General features: G+C 32.3%; 1 pseudogene; it reads left to right on the top strand.

Moving 5' to 3' along the window:
- The first annotated feature begins 5,150 nt into the window (after positions 1–5,150).
- On the top strand, positions 5,151–5,840 carry LOC148199069 (secreted RxLR effector protein 161 pseudogene; annotated as a pseudogene).
- The last annotated feature ends 11,348 nt before the right edge of the window (positions 5,841–17,188 follow it).

A 17,188-nucleotide genomic window follows, 5' to 3' on the forward strand; every position in this document is an offset into this window, starting at 1 on the left:
AACAGCTCCTAGGGTTCTAATCCAGATCTCCATCCCCAATTTTAGTGCTGCTTGGTGAAAAATCTCAGATCTCACATGCTGTAGGTTACAAATACTCTCACATTTCTCTTCAAAATGCTCACTTCAAATGTTATTAACACATCTGCTTTGTTTTGGCAGGAAAATTTGCTTTGTGGATGATTTGCCCACTACATCTCTCTCTATTTTTAGCAATTTGTATCTATCCATATATCTAACACTTGCTATATTTGATATTTGGGCAGCCTACGCACACTAGGTTTAACTAAACACCTAATATTCTTTATAATTGTTCTAAGATTATATGCATACAATTCAAATTTGTTTTCAAAGTTGCGGTCCAATGAGCAATACGTGTTCATTATTTGGGAATCGATGTTGTTTTTCTGTATACTAAAAAAGTAAAAGTAAGTGTTAATGAGTCAATGATCTCTTTTAGAACACATGTTTTTTTGCATCTTTGTATTTTTAATGGGTAGCAGAGGTTCTTCTGAACCATGCTCCACTTTTAGTTGGTTGCTTAGGCATAAGACCCTCTGTTGCAGAAAAAAAAAACACCCTTCTATTGCCTCGGTTCAACTCCAAATCGAGGCATAAGACCTCCTCTACTACCTCGGTTCACCAGCAATCGAGGTCAAAAGTTTGGCGAAAAAAAAGTAAAAAGAGGAACACCCTCTACTGCCTCGATTTCATTTGAATCGAGGCAAAAACATACACCTTTTTGTCTCGGTTCATAACCGAGGCAAAAAGTGGTAGACTTTTTGTCTCACCTGTATATACCTCGGTTGCAGAACCGGTGCAGATAGGCAAAAATAACCACTATCGTTTCCTTTTACTGCACTAGTGACACTCTCCATGTCCTAACAGATGATTATGTCATTCGTTTGTTTTGTAGATTGACTGAAATTTAATCTCAAGTTTGCTCTCAGATTATGATGATAGATCTCATGTCTTTCCTTGTGAAGAGTTTTTCTATGATAATGCAACATGAATGAGAGTTTATTGGTGTGCCTCCAATTCCTTCATCCTAAGATTCCATTGCATGTACTACTTCCTCTAAGAACTTTCTCATGCTAGCCATAACAACAAATATTGTGAGAATTGGAAGAAAACCAATCACCACAACACGTGATTTTCCCTCTGGCTATAGCCAATCTAATCAGACTCAAACTCTCAATTCTAACTAATCCCCCTTTCTCTACCTTTCATCGGAACCCTATATAATCAGGGTTCCAGCTCTTGGCTTTGTAAGAAAACAATATACAGTATCAGAAAACACATTCTCATACAATAAAAGAAATCTTCTATTTTACTTACCTCTATTACAACATCTTCTTTCTTTTCATTTCTATTTTCTGTCTGCTGGCTGCTGTTCCAAGCTTTGTTGGTGCACTGCCATGGAGATCGTTCGCGTCTTCTTTCTCTTGCATGACTCACAACTTTCAATCTCACCAACCATTTAACGAAATGAAGCTTCTAGCGAAAGTATTACTTTTCGCTTATGGGCCAGAAACCATTGGGCCTCACTCACACTGACTTGGGATTATTTTAATATGGTATCATAGTAGGTTCTGAACCTGTTATGCCTTTGTTTCTGCTGTGTCCATTTTCTTTCTTGATTTCTTGGTGTTTTTTCTTTTCCTTAGTTGTTCATGCTATCATGGAAAACATGGATCAATTCAACAATCCTTCCAGCCCTTATTATCTTCATCCAGGAGAGAACCCAGACATCTCCTTTATTTCTCAGATTCTTGATGAATCCAATTACACCTCTTGGAGCAGAAATATGAGAGGAGCTCTTCTCTCCAAGAACAAGTTAAAATTCATAGATGGAGGGATCAAGAAACCTCAAAGAGATGATCCCCTTTTTTATTCTTGGGAGAGAAGTAATATAATGCTGTTGTCTTGGATCATCAAGACTCTTTCATCCCAGATAGCAGAAAGCGTTATATATATAGAGGATGCTCAAGAATTATGGGAAGAATTGAAGGAAAGATTTTCCAAAGGAGATTACTTCAAATTTTCTGACTTGCTACAAGAAATTCATTATATTAAGCAAGGAGAAAGGAGTGTGAGTCGGTATTTTACTGATTTGAAGTTTCTATAGGAGGAATTGAAATTTCTCAGACCCATCCCGCATTGTAGTTGCAAGATTCCTTGAAGCTGTGATCTATCTAAAGCCTCTCATAAATACAGAGAAATGGAGCATGTCATCTGCTTCCTAAAAGACCTAAATGAATGTTACAACACTGTGAGAACACATATATTGCTGATGGAACCTCTACCCAGCATTAACCGTATGTTTTCCCTCATTATACAACAGGAAAGACAGGAGAAACATGATTCTGGTCTCACCAACCAGAATGATATCAAGATCCTTGCAAACACCACTGAAAAACAGAGTCACTAGAGGAGTGACCGGGGTTGGAAAACCCATGGACGTGGATTCACATCTCGTGGTCAAGGAAGAGGGAAAGGAAGAAATGTCAATCATGAGAAGCAATGTTCCTACTGTCACAAAATGAATCACACAGTTGATGAATGCTACTCTAAACATGGATATCCACCATGGTACAAGAAAAACGATAATAACAATCAAAACAGTGTGGGACAGAATGAATGAGGATCTGCAAATGCCTACACTACCTCTACTGTATGTCAAACCAGTCAACAGAACAATGCCAACACTATCCAAAACTTCTTCACCCCAAAATAAATGCAGAAAATACTGGAAATGCTTGAAAAGACTGACAACTCTTCCCATAGCATCAGTCAAAGGCACAAAGACACTATAGAGGACAAACAAGGTATGTTCTCATGGATTATAGATACAGGGGCCACTAACCATGTGACCCATGACAAAAATCTATTCCTAACATTCAATAAAATCAAACCTATATCTGTTAAGTTGCCAAACAACTCCATTATTACAGCCCACTATGCAGGAACTATACAGTTTTCCAAAGATTTCATTATTTTTAATGTTTTATACATACCCGATTTTACTTTCAATCTTATATCTGTTCAAAGTTTAACTAGAGATATAAACTGCACACTAACTTTTTCCTCTAAGATGTGTAAAATCCAGGATAATTCTACATTAAGGATGATTGGATGTGGTAATGTGTATAAAGGGCTCTACTACTTGCAGTCTGTTGGAAGGGACCTGACACCTAGTTTTGTTTTCTCTTATGAGCATGTAAATATAAATCTGTGACATTATAGGCTAGGCCACCCTGAACATAAAATTGTTGAAAGAATGTGCAAAATTTTTCCTTATATTCAAACTATTTCTAACAGTGCTTGTGACATCTGTCATTATGCAAAGCAACACAAAGTGCCTTTTTTCATAAAAAGAATTCTTTGTCTGCTAATTGTTTTGATATTATACATTGTGACATATGGGTCCTATCTCCATCCCATCTGTACATGGGCATAAATACTTTCTCACTATTGTTGATTATTGTAGTAGGCATACTTGGGCCTTTCTCATGCATAATAAAAGCCAAACTAGAGAATTTATACAATCTTTTATTATAAAAATCAAAACCCAGTTTAATAAAACTGTTAAAACCATTAGGACTGACAATGGTCCTGAATTTAATTATTCTAGCATATACAATTCTTATGGAGTTGAGCATCAAACTAGTTGTGTTGAGGATAAAACTCCTGTTATTAAGGATAAAACCCCTTATGATGTGTTGCATAATAATCCCCCCACCTATCTTGACCTAAAAGTCTTTGGGTGCTTGTATTTTGCTTCCACTTTGGAAAGTAACAGAAATAAACTAGACTCTAGAGCTAGAAAGGGAATATTTCTAGGATACAAGAGTGGAGTAAAAGGATACATTGTTCTTGACATCAACACTAGGGAAATTTTCATTAGTAGAAATGCCATCTTTTATGAAGATATCTTTCCCTATAAGAATGAACAAGGAAGTAAAAATAACTGCAATAACAGTGAAGACAACACATTTTTTCTTGACAATCCACCTTGCAGCTATGAGCAGGTTTTAGTCGAGGATGGAAGAGATAATCAAAGTCCTACTAATGTTCAGAACACTAATCTTGTGGAAGAGGAACAAAGAAACAATCAGAGGAGGTCAAACAGAGTGAATAAAACTCTTGAGAACTTAAAAGATTACATACATCAAACATATCAGTCATCATTTGCATCTTTGTGTGTCAAGAATGGTTTGAGAACTCCTTACCCTATCACTAATACTTTATCTTATGAATCTCTGTCTGATAAACATTTAAGGTACACTCTTGCCATAACTACTAGCAAAGAACCCAACTCCTATGATGAGGCCAGAAACAGTCCTGAATAGGCTGATGCTATGCAGAAGGAGATTAAAGCCCTACAAGATAATGGTACATGGTTTTTGACTCAACTCCCCTTGGAAAGAAACCCATTGGGTGTAGGTGGGTCTACAAAATAAAACACAAAGCGGATGGTACTATGGAAAGGTATAAAGCCTGATTGGTGGCCAAAGGCTCACTCAACAAGAGAGAATAGATTTTTTAGACACCTTTTCTCCTGTTGCAAAGCTCACATCTGTCAGACTATTACTTGCTCTTGCTGCCTCAAGGAATTGGTTTCTACATCAACTTGATGTAGATAATGCTTTCTTGCATGGGGACCTAAATGAGGATGTTTACATGATCCTTCACCTGGTTTAAACACTAATACAAAGGGACAAGTCTATAAACTCACTAAATCTCTGTATGGTCTGAAACAGGCCAACAGACAATGGTTTGAAAAACTATCCAGCTTTCTTATTTCTACTAATTATGTTCAGTCCAAATCTGATCACTCCTTGTTTGTAAAGAAAACTTCCACAAATTTCACAGTTTTGCTTGTGTATGTAGATGACATTGTTTTAACAGGGAATTCCATGAGTGAGATCACTCACATAAAGGCTCTTCTACATCACCAATTCTAGATAAAGGATCTTGAGGAACTCAAATATTTTCTAGGATTTGAGGTTGCTAGATCTAAGAAAGGGATACATCTTTGTCAAAGAAAGTATGCCCTTGATATCCTTAAAGAAACAGGAATGCTAGAAAGCAAACCATGCTCTACACCTTTTCTAAGCAGCACTAACTCCTTATACAAAACAGAGAATTATATGGATGATCCCAGTGTTTATCGCAGATTAATAGGGAAGCTTTTCTATCTCACTAATACTAGGCCCGATTTATGTTTTACTGTTAATCTTTTAAGCCAATTTATGCAAGAACCCACTAACTATCATTTTCAGGCCTTGCAACATATCCTTAGATATGTCAAGGCTAGCCCTTCTGAAGGTCTCTTCTTTGCTGGGGATTCTAACATACAGATAAAAGGATTCAGTGATTCGGATTGGACCACTTGCCCTAACACAAGAAGATCAACTATTGGTTACTGTGTTTTCCTAGGAACCTCTCTTGTTTCATGGAGATCAAAGAAACAAAGCACTGTCTCAAGGTCCTATACTGAAGAAGAGTATCGTGCCCTAGCTTCCACTGTTTGTGAGATGCAGTGGCTTCACTACATTCTCCAAGATCTCCAAATTCAACCCACTGCTACTGCAGTTCTTTACTGTGACAACAACTCTGCTAGGCATATTGCTCACAACCAAAGCTTTCATGAGCGGACCAAGCATATAGAGTTGGATTGTCACGTGGTGCGTGAGAAAATTCAAGCCAAGTTTCTGCATCTTCTTCCCATTCGATCGGAGGAGCAGCTCGCCGATGTCTTCACCAAATTTCCTCACCGTACTCGATTCAAATCTATCATCCCCAAGCTTGGATTAATGAATATTCACCATCCAGCTTGAGGGGAGGCTATTAATGTTTCTATTTTGTAATCAATGCTCCTAAGAGCAACATTCAATGTTTTAGGGTTTTTAGTTTTAGGAATTTAATTTTCTGTTAGAGATTCTAACTAATCCCCCTTTCTCTATCTTTCACCGGAACCCTATATAATCAGGGTTCCAGCTCTTGTCTTTGTAAGAAAACAATATACAGTATCAGAAAACACATTCTCATACAATAAAAGAAATCTTTTATTTTACTTACCTCTATTACATCATATTCTTTCTTTTCGTTTCTCTTTTATGTCTGGTGGTTGCTGCTCCAAGCTTTGTCGGTGCACCGCCATGGAGATCGTTCGCGTCTTCTTTCTCTCGCATGACTCACAACTTTCAATCTCACCAACCATTTGACGAAATGAAGCTTCTAGCGAAAGTATTACTTTTCGCTTCTGGGCCAGAAACCATTGGGCCTCACTCACACTAACTTGGGCTTATTTTAATACATACCCTCAAAAGTCTCCTCCAACAAAGCAAGGACACTTCGACTGCTATCAATCACACTCAAGTTTCATCTACCAAATCATTCAGGTGAAAGTTCTTATTTTTCTCATTAGATTCTAGATAATGGAGGCAACAGGTCACATTTTCCCTTCTAAATCTTTTTCAATATCCCTTTAGTCTAGCACACCTATTCCAACAAAATTACCTAATCAAACATTGTTTTTGCTAGAATTTTTTACACCATTCATCTTGGACCTTTAATCCTTAAAAACACTCTTTATGTGTGAGATTTTGTGGTTCGTTTAATTTTCTCTCCTCCTTAATTTTATGATTTCATTTTGTGATTTTCACTATTACATCATGTAGATATCCAACTGTTAGATTATTGGTATAACTAAATAAAATAATAAATTGTTTTACTTGCAAAGATCCAGTGACTTGAATTTGTGTAGACATACTTTTAATACACATTGTTTTCCATTTCATGGTTCCTCTATAATGACTATTGACAACTTTCCGTTGTGACATTTTAGACTAGGCTAAACATCTCATAAAATATTAAAATACTTGTCTTTTAAATAAATTGTATTACTTTTGATTCTTTATCTCCATGTGATACTTGTTATTATGCAAAACAAAAGAAATTACCTTTTTCAAATAATCATAGTTGAACTTCCAAATTCTTTGAACTCATACATATAGATATTTGGATCATGTTGCTCATACATCTATTAATGGTTTCCAATACTTTTTTTTATCATAGTTGATGACTTTACACATTTACTTTAATATATTTTTTCAAAACCAAATATGTTGTTAGAACCATTCTTCTATCTTTTATTCAACTAATTGACACACAATTTCTTTTAAAACTTAAAAAAAAAAACAGATTCTAATGCCATATTAACTTAAAAAAGCTAGATTCTGATACCATATTACCATATTAATATTTATGAAGAGAAAAAGATAGAACATTCATAAACGAAAATTAAACACTTTATTTGATCAACGTGAGAAAACAAGATACAAAAGTATATATAAAATAGATCAAAAGAAAAATTGATTATAACATGATCAGTAGTATAAAAAAAATAGATATTCCTTAATATGCAATATCTCAATTTGCGCGCCACTGGCATTATTCATGCCATCTTCCTCTTGTTTGGAAACTATCTATGGACTTTGCCACTGCTGTGAGACGCCATTTGAGTGCTCCACTTGAGTCCCAAAACTATTCGAAAAACCACATTTTCTACGTGAATTGGGATCATATCCATTGTAATTTGTGTATATATTATATCAGTTTTATTCGATGTAAAATATACCATACTTTCTACACCAGTAACATCTGCATCCATAGCTTAATTGACCCAAAATCTACAAAATAACCAATATAATATGTTTTATTAGTAGTGGATGGTCCATGCTTTAAATGAAGTTGTCACTAATATGCATTCTCATAGGAGTTTTAGTGCTAAAAATCTCAAATTGAATAAAACAAACTTATATATATTTTAGTCCAGTGACTTATATATATATATATACATATATATATATATATAGATAAACACGATGGATTAGTATTTTTAGTTAGATTTTTTCTTTTTAAGTCCTAATTCTTTGCTTCAATGCAACAATCTCGTCCAGTTTCTTCTTCTATAAAAAAACACAAGATGGTCAATAAGTTGAATTATGCCTTGTAAAAGGGAATAAAAATTCCTAGATTGCAATTCTATTCCTATTCTCAGTATTGCAAATTGCATACTGGTTTTGTTCAAAGCGAAAAGAAAGAGGTGAGAGAGACTCCAAGAGTTTGATCACTAATGGAGATAATAAATAGTAAAAGACTATAAGGCAATGTTAGAAAGTAAAACATGAATAATGAGCTATTGGATTAAAAAGATTAGTGGGTCATTGGTCGTGGGTCAGATGATGGGTTGGGATATCTATATCAAAATGAGGCCATTTCTTTTTACAGTTCCGATTTTTCTTCCTCACCCTAACAAAATCTCCAAAATATCCTTTGTTCGTATCCTCTTACCCCTCACAAAGTTTCGAGCACCTCCCCTGTTGCGGTCTCCCTCCCTGCGCTCAAACGCCGACGCAATTCCGTCGAGCTTCCACAACCAACAACGACAACTACTGTAATCGAAAACAGTTCAACCATCGAGAAAACAATGTAATTGAAACCAACAAGAAATAACAGTCTACGAAAAACACCCTTCATAAGAAAAAACCCAAGTTAACAAGAATGAGAATGGAAGAAGGTGAGTTGGAGAAAGGTATTTCGATTCCTAGTAACCACCCTCTCCCTCTCTTTCTCTGTTGCAATTTCCTTTTTAATTTGAATCTGGTTCTGTGGAGCTCGGCAAATTGAATCTCTACGGCGATTACAATTTTTCTTAGTATTTTTTTCATAAGGTCAAAAGGGGACTTCTAAAAGTTAGGGTGCAGTGAGAAAACAAAAGGATGTGCATTAAGAAATGGCCTCAAAATGATATGTTATGGGCTAATAGGGTCTGGCTGCTTCCTTTTCTTTCTTCCGTGTATTGCTTTTATTTAAAAAGTTATCTTTTCTAAAAAGAGAGTTTAAATTAAAATAGTTTTAAAAATTAAAAGAGAAAGGAAAAGATTTGGGAAAAACTGAGGGTAAAGTTGCAGAGTAGTCCTACTAGTATAGTTGCTATATTTACAAGTTGATCCAAACAGAGAGAGAGAAAGGCATCTTGGAAAAACATTCCCATGATGAGAAGAAAAAGGTTTAAATGCAAGATAGCAACTTGTGTAAGCAATAATAGTGTGGTGTAGTAGTTTGTATGTTGTTTTTGTAGTTTTGTGGAGACTATAGTGACAATTGTGTTATTTGTCCCTATAGAATGGGGGAAAATATAGAGGGGTCCTAGCATTTGACCTACCCCAAGAAACCCATGTGCCTAATCTACCTCCTGAGGGTACACATATATACAAAGGAAAACCCAGCTCATGAATTCTAGCTTCTGCTTTTGCTCTATTCAAAACAAGACAAACAGCTTACTTTGATCAAGTTAATGCCAATTCAACCATTCGGTGTCTCTGTTTTTGTGGCTTCTCAGTAAGAACATCAACTTCTATGCTCATTACTCAGTTCTGGTACATGGAAAATATGATGACAAAGTATTAAAATTTGTTTCTTTATTTTCTTGATGTTGAAGAGGATTTGACTGGATTGAAGATAAATATAAAGCACTATACCATCTGATTACGATGTTCAGAAGAAGACAGAATGATAAGAAGAAAAAAAAATTACATGCAGCAAGCATGCATGCTGCATAAAGAACCCAAGTGAGGCAAATTTGCTTTTTCTTTTGAATATCTGTGATTGGACCACGTAATAAAACTGTTATATATACTTAGTTAATGCATGAACTTTGAACTTGTATATATTTATAAACCTCATCAGACACAAATTTATGACATGAATCTTTGGGAATGGATGAAGATATATATGAGATATGTGGTTAACCTTCAGAGAGACCAAATAAGTAAGCTAAATGAATCAGTTTATAGTTTGCTGAAGAAAATAAAACTCTTTGATCTAAAATGTTCTAATTATGCCAAGTTTTTCAAACCGATTTTCTCACCAGAGTTTCGTAATTAGTCTTTCAGTTTACAGCAATTTGTATGAACATATGGACGTCATAAATTAATGTATTACGTAAAAGAGAGTGGTGTGTTGATAAAAACGATGGCCATTATGTTGGGGAACATTAATGAGAAGAGTTTGGGTGTTAAGGATATCCGATGTGTAGGGTGTAGGGAGGACATCATGAGAGAGAGAGAGATAGACATGAAAAGGTTCATGCAACTTGCCAGAGATAGAGACACCATTTGTCAAAGATGTTTCAGTGGTGTTGTGCTCTCCACTAACGTTTCAAATACTGTGAACTATGGTAGTAGTAGACCACACTAAAAGAATTAGAATATATAAATTAAATGTAACAGTTCTGCTAATATTATTCTTTGTAGATATATTTCAATATTTGAGATATTGTTTCAAAATCAATTACTATTTATTTTCTTAATTGATTACTTTTATGATGCTAAAATATTTTTCTACTTTATTAATAAGACTTCTTAATGGGCTTTTTTTTCACTATAATGCTTTTATTTTGAATAAAAAACATATGTAATCGTCAAGAGATTTAGACTGAAACAAGCTTCTTAGACAAGCTTCACTGTTACCTTATAAATATCATCTTATAAACTGACTTTATGAAAATAAATTAAGATTCGACTTTTTTTTATAATAAGATATAATAATTTATTCGTTGAATCTATTATAACATATGAGATATTTATGAGAAGTATATTTAAAGGTCTTGTATTCACTAAATATTAAACTAATTTATAATAATATAAGTAGAAACAATCTTTATCTCTCAAGTCGTATGAGAATGACTTATACTAACATTTTAATTTTAATATTAATATTTTAAACAAAAAATGTATACAAGCACAAAACATATATAACTTTTTCTTCAAAATTAAGAAATTAATCATTATTTTTTTCAAAATTAAAGCAAAAATTGCATAAAAACTTCAATATACAAAAGAATATTCCGAGTTCTCATTGTCGAGATCTCAAATGGTCTAGTATTTTAACTTCTCTAAATGGTTTGATCATTTAAACTAACGGTCTAATACGAATAGATCTATCCATAAAATTTAAAGATAAGTGTTTATATGTTTGAACGTGGTTGATTTATCTGAATATTCTAATATATATTTTTGTGACAATTAAAGGATATATTTATTGTCTATAATAGTTATCACGCTAAATAGTCTAATGGACCACATGCAATGTTAATCTAGATTATGTCCTAAAAATTGTGATGATAAAATATTTTCTGAATAAATATTATGAGCTTGAAAAGCTTTCCCTAATGACTATAATATCTAAAAGCTAAAGATGCTTTGTAATTCAATGGTCTGAAACATAGTTCAATAAGGAAACATGTGAGTTTATCCAAATCTATTTTGATCACAATTATTTGTCATATATTAAAAAATGTTTGACTTGTTTCGTAAAAAAAAACAGAAGCTAAGAACAATTGGAAGAATAAAATCAAATAAGTATAATCAAGGTTTAACAAACCCACTTATGTTAATTAATGATTGATCTTCAATAAATACTTTTGGTATCAATTTTTTTCTATAAATATATAAAAATATTTGGAGTGTGAAATATACTAAAATATAAAAAATATTTTAAATTATTTACTAATTTATACTTATAAAAAATTGATACCTCGAAGAAAATTCACTCTGGATAAAAATTGAGAAGGATTACAAGTGCCATGATAAGTCAAAATTTTGTTCACGATAAACCTTTATGATTATTTGTATATTTTAATTTGGTCTGATTTTAGATTATACAGTATGATCACTTGGTTTGGCGAGAACCACGCGGTCGACCATTCAATGAGAAAATGAGCTATTGGTTTGGAACAATCCTTAATTGATAATAAATTTGAGTAATAACAGCTATCAGTAATAGTCATTAATTAAAAATTAATAGAAATAATGAAAGACATTTATTGGTAATTAATTAGTCAAATTTAATTGTCAGTCCATTATAATATGTTTGACACGGGAGGTCAGATAATTAATTCTGCTTACTCATCTTTATTAGAACGATATTACGCAAAGTCATTACCTCTCACACACACAACTTGGACAAGGAGTACAGAGAGAGCGATCAACATAACTTGGATGATGGAAGACCATTAGGAAGTTCATCTGGTCTTTAAGACAATTTTAAATACTTTGAGTAAGAAATCTCAATCCATACCCGAAATATAAACAATATAAAATCTCCAATATGTCCAACACAAAATCTTGTTCTTATGTTGTATAAGCTTCCTTGTACTAGAACGAAGATTCAAAACTCAAATAATTTGAAAATGCATCCCAAGTTTTAGTTGGTACATCCCAATTAAAATATATATATATATATATATATATATATATATATATATATATATATATATATATATATATATGGGGTTTGCTAATATATGTAAAAAGGTTTTTTAGTTGGTACATCCCAAGTTTTAGGTTACAAAAAAATTTCTATTAAAAAAACTAACTTTAAATTCAAGGGTATTTTAATAATTTTAAAATTTAATTTAAAATAAAAAAATAAGAGGTAGTTATTTATCATCTTGGTTCACGTGTATGAGAAGTTATTACCTTTTATTATATATATTTTTTTTAAAAGGTAGTTGTTTTTTAAAATAAAAAATAAAATAAAAGGTAGTTGTTTTTTAAAATAAAAAATAAAATAAAAAGTAATAACTACTCATAATCCCTTTTATTTTTTATTTTAAATTAAATTTTAAAATTATTAAAATACCCTTAAATTTAAAGTTGGTTTTTTTTAATAGAAACTTTTTTGTAACCTAAAACTTGGTACACTTTGCTACAATATACCAACTAAAAAAACTCCTTCTGTAAATTAGCAAACCCATCTATATATATATATATATATATATATATATATATATATATATATATATATATATATATATATATATATATATATATATATATATATATATATATAATGTTATATTATAAAAAGATAATTAATTATAATGAAGTGGATAAAAAAATATTTAGCAAATCGATAAAACGATATTTTTATGATATTGTTTAAAAATAATTCTTCAACTAAAACAAATTAAAAATTTAATTTTCATTTTATTTCTCTTCAATAAAAAAAATCATTTTCACTTTATTTTTTATTTCTATTATCACCGGGGCTTTCTGTATTACTCTTGTGTATTTTTCTTTCAAAGTAAATAGCTTTAAAATTTAATTTTCACTTTATATTTTAATTAAATTAATCTTACTTTTACTTATTATTTGTTTTTGTTCCATGTCTTTCTTCTCCGTGTCCACCCTTCCAATTTCGCTTGTTTGGTATCATTAAAAGTAGCATGAAAAATTTTGGAAAAAAGTGAGATCCATTCAGCAAAAGTTTCTCAACTAAAAAGAAGAAACTAACTAATATATTAACAATTACCAAACTTATTTGCTTATATTTGGTGTTCAAACCAACTTATGAGTATAATTAATTATGTTTTTATGTCAAAAAGATAACCCTTGTATTTCTCCAATGCTCATTTAATCTACCTTTAGTTATGTTAAACTTACTTTGATGAGAGAATAAGGGTTTTTTTTTTATCAGTAATGTTAATTGTTAGTTTTTGGTAATAAGAAAGTTAAATCTACAACCTTTTCCACATTTTTTTTTCTAATCCTTGTATTGATTTCTCCATTGCTTATTTAATCTACCTCTAGTTGTGTTAAACTTTTGTTGATGTGAGGATATTTTGGAATAGATTGTACGATAAACACTACCTCTAGTTTTTTCAATAAACTTTCTTATTAACAAAATATTAATTGTTATATTTTGTTAATAAAAAAGTTTAACATACAATTTATTCCACTTTTTTTTCTAAACTCACTAAACCAATCTTATATCTTTATATTGTTGGTTAATTGAATCCACAACCTTCTCTCAGTCTTTTATTCAGCTTTATTTCTAAGTCAACCTTATATCTTCCATAAATATAATGTTAACATCTTCCTATAAATGTTTGTGTTAGGTGGATTTGCATGATAGGGTAATATATAGGATAATATATTTTCACAATTTTTTTTTAAATGTTTTTGTTCTTATAAGGTGGGATATATATGGTAAGATCTTCAAATTCTCTTCTAGTGTGCTCCAAACTCCAACTTCACTCTTAAAAGCTGAAATATTCTAGATTATCATTTCTTAAATATCGAATAGGGTGTCCTTATAGAAAACATTATGACGCTCAAATCAACAAAGTGCGTTAGATGAAATAAATGCAGTAACAATGGAATGTAATCAAAGACCGAATAGGGTGTCCTTGTAGAAGACACTATGACACTTAAGCCAACCAAGTGCGTCGTCAGATTAAATAAATACAATAATAGTGAAATGTAACTAATTCACTTCATGTACGATGTTATTTATATCATATTTATGAACTTTTACTTTGATGGATAATCTACATGGTTAATTAGCTTGATTAATTCTTTTGAATACTTTGCTAATATACTTTCATAATTTCGTTGACTTAATTGCATTTTTCCATTAACAATGAAGTAACCTATATAATATCATTTTGACCGAGATTATGTCCTTCTTATTTAAATATAATTAGGTGGAATAAATACAGGATCTCGTAAGATATTTTATAATTTATTTTTGCCATGATAAGTCACGTAGCTTATAACTCATTTTCTTATCTGGTATGAAAGCTTATAAAAATCCATTTTTAGTATGGTTAATGTATTTTGATTCTTATGTATAATAAAAATATTAATTTACTATTTGAGAAAATAACTTGTTTTACAACAAAAAATAATTTATTAATGATAAAAGAATTATATGATTTTAAAAAATATAATAATTAAAATAGTGATATTTTTTGTATTTGTTAAAATGTAATAAAACTTGTGTTTTTTAATTAATATATATATATATATATATATATATATATATATATATATATATATATATATATATATATATATATATATATATATATATAAATTAGAACATTTTAACTACTAAAACAAAACAAAGATTTGTTTACATTGATAATTTTATATATTTCATATCGAATGAGAGTTATAAGAGATGAGAATAAAAAAGAACAATAATTATATTACTTCACTATCATAAAAAAAATATGCATATAATTATTTAACAAACTTAACTAAGTTAATCCATCAATTTGAAGTTTTACAATACTCTCAAGAAAAAGAACACACTACTGCAAGTTCTTGAATGAGAATAAGGTCTAGAACAACAATAATTAAAGAAAACGGGCCGCACTGAAAAAAATAGGCCCAATGGCCTTTAATCCAAAACGCAGCCTTTGAATCCAAAACACAAAACTTAACTTTCGCTAGAAGCCTCCTTTAGATTAGATGGTAGGTGGGTGATAAGACAGAAAGGCTCGTGTGAGAGAAAAGAAAAGTTCGAGGGCTTCCATGGAGATCCCCCGTCGGAGCAAAAGGTTGTCTTCACCAGAGAAAGAAGAGGAAAGAAAACCGAAGAGAAGGAGAAGAAAAGAACGATTAAGAAGTTAGTGAAAGAGTTCCTGATTTGCTTTAGAGAAAATGTATATATGATATTATTGTTTGAATGTGTGTAAAAATTACAACAGTTTGTGAATGGAAAAACTCTATTTATAGAGTTCCAAAGGGAAAGGGATAAAAACAGAAACTAGCCTACAAGAAAATAACACGATTACTATTTTTGGACAGTAATCCACCGAATCAATAATTTTTAATAGCCTCCCCTCAAGCTGGATGGTGTATAGTTACCAGTCCAAGCTTGGGAATAATAGATCTGAACCGAACACGGTGAGGGAACTTCGTAAATATGTCTGCTAGTTGTTCATCTGAGCTAATGGGGAGAAGATGTAGAAGATTAACTTGCACTTTTTCACGAACAACGTGGCAATCGAGCTCTATTTGCTTGGTTCTTTCGTGAAAGCTCTGATTATGAGCTATATGTCTGGCTAATTTGTTGTCACAGTATAGAGCTAGAATTCCAGCTTCCTTAATCTGTAGGTCCTCTAAGAGATAATGGATCTACTGTATCTCGCAAGTAGTGGCTGCCAAAGCACGATATGCAGCCTCAGTGGAGGATCTAGAGACAGTGCTCTATTTCTTTGATTTATAAGAGATGAGTGATGACCCAAGGAAGACGCAAAAACCTGTAATGGACCTCCTACTATTGGGACAAGTTGCCCAATCTGAATCACTGAAGACCTTTAGATGTATGGGAGAGTCAGTTGGAAAGAATAGTCCTTCTGAGGGTTTAGACTTTATGTACCTAAGAACATGTTGAATAGCCCGATAATGGTAGTCAGTTGGAGATTGCATAAATTGACTCAACAAATTAATAGAGAAACACAAATCAGGTCTAATGTTAGTGAGATAGAGCAACTTACCTATCAATCTTCGATAGGAGGTTGGATCTTTCAAATAGTTGTCGGTTTTGTATAGAGTACTCGTGTCACTCAAAAAAGGGGTTGAACAGGGCTTGCAACTTAGCATTCTCGTCTCCTCAAGTATGTCTAAAGTGTATTTTCTTTGAGACAAATAAATTCCTTTCTTGGACCTTGCCACCTCCAACCCTAGGAAATATTTAAGTTCTCCTAGATCCTTTACTTGGAATCTATTATGCAAAGGACTCTTTATGTGATTGATTTTTGTCATGGAATTCCCTGCTAATATGATATCATCAACATAAACAAATAAGGTTGTGAAACCAGTAGGTGTCCCTTTGATAAAAAGAGAATGATCACTTTTTGACTGTATATAGCTAACAAAAGTGAGGAAAGTGGACAACTTTTCAAACCATTGCCTACTAGCTTGCTTTAGGCCATATAATAACTTAGTGAGTCTGTAGACTTGGCCTTCTTTATGAACATTAAGACCAGGAGGTGGCTCCACGTAGACTTCCTCATTTAGGTCTCCATGTAGGAAGGCATTATTCACATTTAGTTGATGTACAAACCAGTTTTTAGAGGCTGCCAACGCAATGAGTAATCTAACGGTAGTTAGCTTGGCAACAGGAGAAAATGTGTCCAAATAATCTATCACTTCTTGCTGGGTGTAACCCTTAGCTACTAGGCGGGCCTTGTACCTTTCTGTGGAGCCATCAACCCTGTATTTAATCTTATATACCCATCTGCACCCAATTGCAGTCTTCCCTTGAGGAAACTGTGTTAGAAACCACATGTTGTTGTCCTGCAAGGCTTTGATTTCCTTTTGCA

The sequence above is a fragment of the Vigna umbellata genome, chromosome 4 (assembly GCF_029865625.1).
Source record: "Vigna umbellata cultivar VRB3 chromosome 4, Vumbellata_1.0, whole genome shotgun sequence".
Lineage (NCBI taxonomy): Eukaryota > Viridiplantae > Streptophyta > Magnoliopsida > Fabales > Fabaceae > Vigna > Vigna umbellata.